This window comes from Cupressus sempervirens, chromosome 3 (assembly GCF_028749045.1).
Source record: "Cupressus sempervirens isolate cs-2001-9-10 chromosome 3, ASM2874904v1, whole genome shotgun sequence".
Taxonomy (NCBI): Eukaryota; Viridiplantae; Streptophyta; class Pinopsida; order Cupressales; family Cupressaceae; genus Cupressus; species Cupressus sempervirens.
In genome coordinates this window covers 214,534,332-214,541,805 of record NC_143120.1, presented here as the reverse complement: position 1 = coordinate 214,541,805, position 7,474 = coordinate 214,534,332, and the positions used below count along the sequence as shown (strand labels likewise).

At 36.3% G+C, this 7,474-nt stretch overlaps 1 pseudogene; it reads right to left on the bottom strand.

The window, feature by feature from the left end:
- Positions 1 to 3,023: 3,023 nt before the first annotated feature.
- LOC149565584 (coatomer subunit alpha-3-like) lies at positions 3,024 to 7,124 on the bottom strand (annotated as a pseudogene).
- Between the last annotated feature and the right edge of the window lie 350 nt (positions 7,125 to 7,474).

Below are 7,474 nucleotides of genomic sequence, written 5' to 3'. Positions count from 1 at the left end.
TCTGCTTGGTGGTACTCCTGTTCTATTTGTTTGTTTTTGTTACTGGCTGGTAATGTGCTAGTTACCGGCCTTTTGACTATTAAGGGCCGACCCCCTTGTTTTTGGTCACTTTTAATTTCAAAAAAATGAGACATACACTTAATCATCTGCTTTTTTACAACGAGAATTTAATAACTTTCAACAGTAAAAATATGTATTACCGAGTGAAAAATTAAGAACCAATTTCAAAAGTTGGCCATATCCAATGAATTAATGATAAACTCATAATACTTACCCACTAAATCACATGACCAGTTTAATGAGGACATATTTGAAAATTTCACCATGTCAAATGGATAAATAATAGCATCGTATTACTGACACATTAAAACATGTTACCACTTTATAAAAAAGACTGTTCCATATATATTAAATATTAAATAATAGCATCATATTACTACCACATTAAAACATGTTACCACTATATAAAAATAAAAAAGACTCTTCCTATAGTTGACCACTTAAATGTTCCTAATATCTAGAGTTTAATTGAATACTTTCTCATAAATAAATCCGTTTCCTTTTCCTTCTTTATCTATTGTCAGTGAATGCTGAAATAAAATCAATAACAGTTCAAATTAATATTTCATTTGAAGAAAAAATAAAGAACAATATCTTGTTAATATCTCCAAAGAGAGCAGAGCAACTGACAAAGGTGACAAAGGCAATGCATTTAGAAAGGCAAGTAAAAAGTAAGATAAAGGAGTATATATGAACTCTCACATCCCATCTTACAAATTCTACTTTCACCTTGCAATACATTGCAAAAAGAACTCTTCAATTGAATACATTGCAATACCTAAACAGCATGGATGCTTTTTTTTGGGCTATCCCTCCAGTGTTTAAGTGCATATCAATCTCAAAGACAGTCAAAAAGGTATTACAGATAGAGGACAGTCATGGGTCATGAAACAATGGAAGCTACGGACACAAAACAAAAGAAAGTGAAAGCGTGTCGATTAGCTCCATCAATGAGCTACAAATTAGACACCAACATACCATGTAAGTGAGAACCAAAAAAAGATCAATCTAAAAAGGGCTAGTAATGGCTTTCCCTTGGGAGAAGACTATGATCATATACAAGTGAGATTGACAATCCCATTCTCAAGAGTGTTGAAAGGCAGCATGGAAAAATTATCAAGGAATGCAGTCTACAGGAAAAGGAGAAAAGATAGAGAACATAAATGACATGGGTCAAATGTGAAAAACCACCATGGTAAAAAGGCTAAAGGGGTGTGATAGAAAAGGCAATTCGTAAATCATTCAGTCATAAGTACAAGCTGAAGTTGAAAGGCAAAGATCAAGGACGAAGGACAGTCCAAGCATGATTAGGAATATAAGTGAGCCACAAAGACACTAGGGTATGTGCAGGATCATGGTCAACGAACCTATGTTCTTAAGTGGCAATAAAAAATAAGAAAATTAAGGCAATGTCAACTTGACGTGCAATTTTCAACTTGCTATTAACTTTATATCAAAAAGTTGAGAGAAAAGAATCTCTACGAAATTGAATCTAATTTCTAAACTACTATGACTTATCTCAAAAAAAAAAAAATTGATTGGTCAAAATTTTAAATTTTAATACAATATTACAAAAAATTTAAAACAAAAATAAAAAGTAGACATATGTCTGACCACCTTAATCAAAATCAAATGATAATATTTTTTTAATAATATTCTAAAGATAAGTAGTAGACTCGTGTCTAGATGTGACACTTATTTTTGGGTATTTTTATTCTAAATAAATAATTAATAATTAATTTTTGACTTTAACATTTTTGGAATAAAAAAACTCTCGTGTCTGACCACCTTAACTAATTCAAAACTCTACAAAATTCAATTTTTCATTTTTTTCCCTTATAGTAGAAGAAACATAGAATGTGATGGAACTTTTAGATTTAAAAAATGTTGTACTATTTGAAAGTTATAGTTGTTCTTTAAGTAGTGTGTCAGTGAGCTCTTTATATGTAACTCCATTAGAAAATAAGTAATAATTAATTATTAAACTCATAATTTGACAAACTTTACATTTATAGAAATATAAGAACATTCTTAAGAAACCCTTTTCATTTCACTAAATTTTGGTGAAAAAAAGTCATAAGCTATATGTTTGAAGTAAAAATCAAATAAAAACAGGCCACATTTTTAAGATGTTTTTAAAGTTGACTATATAAGTTTGGTATCAAAATATATAATAGACCTTATAAATATATTAATTGTTTTCATTTAGTATAAGGTAGGTGGGAAAAAGGTTGGAATAAATTTTGAAATGGTTTGAGATATTTTAGAACTAAAAATTTTCAGATTGCCACTTTTTGACACACAATGATCCTACACATACCCACTAATATCTCATATAAATGACCAAGAAAAGATCAATGAAAAGGGGCAGTTTTTGCTTCCAGTTAGAAAAAGATTGTGATCATTCACTATCAATAAGAACATGTTCTATTCCCGACAATATTTTTAAGGCAGCATTACAATACTATCCTCAAGAAATACAGTATAAAGGAAAGGGAGAAAAGATAAATAGAACGAATGACAAGGGACAAATTTGAAAAATGTTGCTAAAAGTATAGTAGGGAGTTATTCATTGTAGCCACCATAGTTAGAACAGCAATGTAAAAAATCAGTCACAAGTATGTGAGAATGTATGGTGTGTAAAGACAATGACATAAGAGATCTTTAGATGCTTATAAGATTTCCACATTTCATTGCTTTATGTCGATGAAAACACCTTTTGTTGCAACTTTAAAAATAAATGACTGTGATTGAGGTGAGTGATCAGAGATGTGTGGCATGTGCCGTAAACAGAGGTTAAATAAAAACAGCTCTGGCAGCCAATAACAGTTGCTGACAGAAGTGTGGTTACAGTTCACAAGGATTCATGTTGAATTACTCTACCTGATGTTTGTCGAGACGTCGTCTAATGGTGCGATACTTCTTTGGGTGGAAATGCAAATGCAAGACCGGGAAACTCAAGTTCACCTTGTTTGAATAGCAGAACAAATTAGTCCAGATGCATCTGAACCCACAATTGAAAGATCGCATATGGTACAAAGATTTTCACACATACTAGGAACAAACTGTGACGTGCAATATGGACATGACACACTTTTCTGCCCATGGTATATTGGAGTAAAGCTTGAAGCACAAACAACAAAAGGATTCCTGAAGTCATAGTTTAGCTGCTTTGCATCTTGTAAATTCCTCTCACATGCCTTAATTACTTGAGTAGCTTTTGTCGCATGGTTTGTTGGGGGGTCAGTTTCTAAAAGCTGGCATGCCATGTTTGCCGTTGTGCTATAATTCCTGCCCTTGTAGCAGATGCCCATTGCACTTAACAAAGCCAATCTTAAATGAACTGTCTGAAGTTTGCAATGTGTGAAATAAGCTGCAAGTTCCTGTTGCCTGAGAGCATCATCTTTGATCTATTTTCTCTTCACCTCCATTCGAAGACCAAGAACATACTCTTTGGCAATTCCAATCAAACTTCTTACATCATCGACTTCCTTTCTTATGTCCACCACAATGACTGGGACTGTGTGCAGAATGCTCAAAAATAGCTTCAATGCTTCATTGAACTTACCTTCTGTAGTTGCTCTATATGTTGCTCTTCATTTTTCCTCAAGTACAGAAAGATTGTATACCATGGCTGGGGGACCCTTAACATTTGGACTCCCACTATCACTCCAACCTCCCTCTACTGCTAATTGAACTACAGGTGTAGAAGCAAGGGCAGGAAGGAATACATGACTACCAATGTAAAGATCCAAAATTATAGGCTTCAATGGAGAAAAATTACTTATCCCAAGTTGACTATTCAGCAACCGCAAAGCTGTCTCAAAATCTCCTGCAGCTGCATGCTCACCAGCAAGAGATGATTTTTCGATCCAAATTTGACTGACCGACATACCATGTGTTGGGGTTACAAACAATGTATTATGAGTGATACCAACATCTTGAGGAAGTTCCAGCTCCTCCATATCCCATTCCCCATCTTCATCATCTCCAACTGTAATTTCTTTGTCATCTGTCTTCACGCCATTTTCCCTTTCAACATTTTCTATAGCAATGTCTTCACCCCAATCAGCATCATTCCCTTGGTCCTCTTCTTCACAAGCTGCAGCAGCAGAATTTTCCAAATTACCTTCAAAAATACCTTTGGCAACCCTAAGCAAAGGCCAATCACCGCCATTAAGAACGGGTAGAGGAGGCATCAGAAGTGACGATTTCTTTCTTGAAGGTAGAGTTGGAACATTGCCCCCCAAACTAGCTGCAAGAGTGTCAGCAATATCCCTAAGACCATGGACAGATGCAGTGACACAAGCAAGTTGTAGGTTACCAGATTCCTGCAAGATCTTGATCCGCTCTTTAATGTCACCCAAATATAGTGCATTGCGAAATTGGCCCATTACATCATTTTTTATCTCGGAAATCCTCATCATCTTTTCCAACTTCTCTAAATTACCAGTAATAAGATACAAAAAGGAAAGCCGTTCAAAACTCTGTGTCCTTTGATATGCATACTCTACCATACCAAGATTACCCTGCCGAAGTGCTTCAACTCCTAGCTTATGCCAGTGTGCCTTGTCATCAATATCTTTTGCAGAAGCAACAGCTATTTCAATGTTCCCACTCTCCACAGCCAAGTTGAATCGAGTTCTCTCATTTGTTACAAAGTGGAGAGCTGCCTCTGGAAATCCCTTCTTTTGCAGGTAAGCCATCATGGCCTGTCCACAGAACTGAGAATTCTTAATCATGACCATCAGCTCATAATATTTCTTTTTCATCAATGCCAGCTTGAAAGCACACTCGCGAGTATCTATCTCTATAACTCGGTTCTTACCGTCTCTATCTAGGCAGTAAAGAGAACTCCCAGAAACATGTGTTATATATACTAGGACATCAAGTGTTCTAATCATACCGCAATCTATATTGGATAAGCAATATTTTATGTGGCTCAAAGTTGAGTAACAAAATATGTCATTGTCATCCCAAACCCCACTCTTAACAGCTACAGTCTCACGCAATTTGCATCCATCTGACAAGGTCTTGGTTGCAATAAAGATTGCATGCCTGCTAAGTAACGCCACATTCTCCATATCATTTGACCAGACTACATACTTGACGTTTGGTGCACAAATTTCCCCCATGTTTTTTCTCTGTTGCAGATCAAGAAGAATCATTTTATCTTCTGATCTACAAAGTAGTTTGCCTGTCCCTGCAAAGAAAATTCTCTCTGCACTGAATGGAAGATCGTACTTTTTTGTCACCTCATTGTTTAAGTTCCTTATAATAACCTGATCATGGCTTTTGTCAAGAACAGCAAATCTGTTCCTTGCAACAAACACAGCAGAACCTCCTAGTCTGCTCTTTGCCTCTTGTACTGTATGACTATCCCTGGGCACAACATGAAGTTCATAAGCACCACCATCATCAACATCTGATCTTATTAAAACAGCATTCTCTGTACGACTGTATGACAAAGATATCGGCCCTTGATTCTGGCCACTTGAAACTGGCTCACAGATTGGTATTAATGGATTATCTATTTCAGTTGCAAAATCAAAAGTGCGCAGAAAACGATCCTTGATATATAGTAGCTGATAAAAATAAGAGATCTAATATACTAGGCAATGAAAATCAGAAAGAAACACTGAACTAAGAACATATTTTATTCATAAAACTGATTGATGACAAATGTATCCAATTGCCTCTATATATAGAGGGCCTACACTATGAGTGCATTAACAAAAGATGTTTCTAGAGGATGATGTGGATAACTGCAATGCTGTATGACCTAGTTTAAGGGGAATGTTCTTATCTATTACCAACAAAATATGCGACACACCTGTAGTTTAGTTATAACAGCCTAGTGACGTGGTTTTGGAAGCGTGGATTTGACTGTTTCTAACAGTAGCAAGCCTCCAGAGACAACATGGGTAGGTCTCTCCCTCCTTAATTTGAAGACCATTAACCCACTGTCATGCCCAGCTGCCAGAAGAATCGCTTCTGGATGTGCAGCAAGACTAAAGAAACGATCGTTCTCTCTATAATAAGTTTGGAGACATGTACGCTTTGACAAGTCCCACACTCGGATATTTTTGTCTAGAGAACTTGAAACTATAATGTCTTGGCATGCATGGAAAACCACAGAAGATGCACACTCGCTATGTCCTCTTAAAGTGCCATCAGGAATTTCATCTGATTTACAAGAGAAGAAACAATTTCATACCCGAGGATCATTTTTCTGTGTACTACTAAGAAAAAACTAATCGACTGAGGATAGAAGGAAAGAGAGCATACCTGTCAAACACCATAGATTGACATAGCCATTCTCTGAAGCAAAAACAATTAATGGTAAGCTTGGGTGAACTAAGGCCCAGCATTTGCCACAATCATGTTCCCTGAACATAAGAATGAGGTTACCTTCACCAGCTCTTCTGCAAAGGTCGGAAATCCCCTGGTTGAAGTCATTGTCACAAATTATTCTTTTAGCTACAGGAGTCAAATCCCATACACAAACAGTTCCATCCATTGACGTAGAAACAAGCATTAGGTCCTCCTTGGGATGAAAAAAGGCAGACGTCACAGAATACTTATGACCATAACGGACAGCTGCGCAACCTTTCAGTTCCCAATTCCAGATCCTTATAGTACGATCGTCACTTGCAGTAGCAATCCACTTGTACTTATCATGGAAATCAACTGTGTTAATTCTTTGAGTGTGCCCTACGAATGCAAAAAGGCATCGCCTCAAGTTGTAGTCCCAGAGCTTTAGCTTGCAATCATCACCTGAGAGCAATCAGTTTTGTCAGGCTCCTCTTGATTTTAGGTTTACACGATCTTTCAATAAAGATATCACATTGCTTACCTCCAGACACAAATAATGGCTCAGATATCTGGAAGCTTACTCCTTGAACAGGCCCATCATGACCATCAAAGCTGTCTATCAGAGCTCCCATCCGATAGTCCCATAACTGAATTACTCCGTTACAAAGACAGGCCAGGATCCATGTCGTTTTGGGATGAAAGCTTAAACACAGTACCTTATCGCTCTTGGTTTCAAAGTTGATCAACATTTTGCAATTACACCGATCTGTTCAAATGAAACAGAACCATGGACGAATATGACTGCCAACTTTCAGGGTTCCTTAATACAAACACCATTAAACAATCTAAAGAATTTAACATAAGATCAGCACATAAATGCTGAGAAGCTTTATCATAAAAAATCACTATATAAAACCCCTAGATCTGTACGAAACACAGTGTTGGTGTCGAAGAAGTACCGTTCCATATTGACAGATCACATATATTAAACAATATTCATACTATGAATATCCATTTAGTTGGTGCCTAAAGCTATTCGAAACAGAGTGTTGGAAAACAAATACCATTGCATATTGACATATCACATAAAAGAAGAAAG